The following is a 2,339-nucleotide window of genomic DNA, read 5'->3' as shown; positions in this document are numbered from 1 at the left end:
CAGGGGGCATTTCACACACTCATGACCTCTGGACTGGCTCACTCATACCCCTGCCATCAGGTCCACCTCTAATGTGTTTCTTGGATAAAGCACAGGGTTCCACACTCTGGAGTGCTGCCTGAGGTGCAACATGGGGCCAAGTCTCCGGAGTACCATATCTAGTAATGAATGGAGTCAGATTTGCACAACCCCTGGACATCCAGGTGGGCCTGGTGGTTGGCCCAACCATGGACATTCCAATGTTCTCTAGTGGTAATATGAGCTACAAACATCTACACTGACCCCTACCACTGCATGGCTACATACTCTGGCATGGCCCTAAGTGGTAGCTTAGACCTCACTATGGACCCAGATGACAGGACTGGCCACTCACAGCAGGCTACTTCTCTCCACTCTCCTGTTCTGTCTCTCTTCATAATTCTCAAGCTACTTCACTGCTCCTATTCTCTCATCTGACCACCACATACTTGCACATTGGTGGTAATAACAGCTGCAGGCTGGCCACACAGTTGGTTGGCCCCTGGGTGACAGCCTCCATTCACCCATACTGCAGTGCTAGTCTGCAGGCAGGTATCTATGGCCCAGCTGTCCTATGCACTAGAGGGCAGGTCTGTGGGTGGCATCATGGTCCACAGGTCAATGTCTGATTTCTCTGTTCCATTCTGTGCTGATTGGATTTGATTTGATTTTTTATGAATCCTAGGCATAAAACAGCATTGGCCACCAAAGTAGGCATCAAGCTAGGATGAAGAAATATTGCCATCTGCTCTGCCACTGACTGATAAAAGAACACCGTCACTAACATGGTGTCTCTTTGCCATTGCCAGGGGGGTGATCAATTCTTTATGAGGCCACAGTTATCCTGATACTTATAATATATAAAGACCCAACAAAGAAAATTACAAATCATTTTCCCTTATGACTATAAATGCAAAAAGTAGTTAATAAAAAACTTGCAAACTGAATTCAAGAACACATCCAAATGATCATTCACAATGATTCATCCCAGTGATGGAGGTATGGTTCAATATACAAAAATTAATAAATATAATCCATTATATCAATTGTTTTCAACCTTTCTACTGCTGCAAGTCTTTAATATAATTGTTCATGATGGGATGAACCCAAACCAAAAAATTGTTTGTTGCTACTTCATGACTGTAATTTTGAAACTGTTATATTATAATACAAATATCTGTGTTTTCTGATGGTCTTAGGCTACCCCGATGGAAAAGTCATTCAACCTCCAGAGGTTGTCTCTCATTTGAGATTGGGAACTACTGAACTATATAAGTAAATTAAGAAAAATATGATCATTTTATTAGATTTAGAAAAAGCCATTGACAAAAATCCACCGTACATTATGATTCAATTCCTGGAGAGATCAGAGATATATATGCCTCAACATAATAAAGGCAATTTACAACATGCACATAGCCATCATCAACTTAAATGGAGAGAAACTCAAAACAATTCCACTAAAATTAGGAACAAACCAAGATTGTGCACTCTCTACATAATACTCAATATAAAACTTTAAATCTTAGCGAGAGTAGCAAGACAACTGAAGGAGATCAAGGGGATACAGATTAGAAGGGAAGAAGTCATATTTGTCAATTTTATAATAGTATATATAAGTGACCCTAAAAATTCAACTAGGAAACTCCTATAGCTGATAAACACTTGCAGCAAAGTAATAGGATACAAAATTAACAAACAAAAATCAGCAACTCTTCTATGTACACAGGACAAATGAACTAAGAAAGAAATCAGGGAAACAATACCCTTCACAATAGCCTCAAATGATATGAAATACCTTGAGTAACTGTAAGAAAGCAAGTGGAAGACATGTATGACAAAAACTTCAAGTCTTTGAAGAAAGAAATTGAAGAAAATATTAGAAAATAAAAAGATCTTCCATGCTCATAGATTGGTAGGTTTAATAAAAAAAAAAAGCGCATCCTACCAAAAGCAATTTACAGCTTTAATGCAATTTCCATCAAAATTTTAACATAGTTTTTCATAGACATTGAAAAGATAATTTTTAGCATCATATGGGAATACAAAAAATCTAAGGATAACCAAATGCTCCTGAATTAATTAATTAGGAAGAAAGAAAAAAGAAAGAAAGAAAGAATGAAAACTGTTGAAAGTATCAACATCCTGAATCAATTAAACTGTACATTCCCATTCTAATAAAAACAGCATGGTATTGGCACAAAAGCAGGCATATTAATCTATGGAATAGAATTAAAGTTGCAGAAATAAATCCAAAGTTCTATAGAAAGCTGATTTTCAAAGTAAAGAAGCCAGAAATACACATCAGTAAAAGCACCTTC

At 37.4% G+C, this 2,339-nt stretch overlaps 1 non-coding gene across 1 annotated transcript; it reads right to left on the bottom strand.

Moving 5' to 3' along the window:
- Positions 1 to 690: 690 nt before the first annotated feature.
- Positions 691 to 832, bottom strand: LOC117702097 (small nucleolar RNA SNORA48). Its single transcript, XR_004605974.1, has one exon. It is a non-coding gene; the product is annotated as a small nucleolar RNA SNORA48 (small nucleolar RNA).
- Between the last annotated feature and the right edge of the window lie 1,507 nt (positions 833 to 2,339).

This window comes from Arvicanthis niloticus, unplaced genomic scaffold (assembly GCF_011762505.2).
Source record: "Arvicanthis niloticus isolate mArvNil1 unplaced genomic scaffold, mArvNil1.pat.X pat_scaffold_439_arrow_ctg1, whole genome shotgun sequence".
Taxonomy (NCBI): domain Eukaryota; kingdom Metazoa; phylum Chordata; class Mammalia; order Rodentia; family Muridae; genus Arvicanthis; species Arvicanthis niloticus.
Note: the sequence above shows the minus strand (reverse complement) of the source record. Positions and strands in the feature narration are given on the sequence as shown.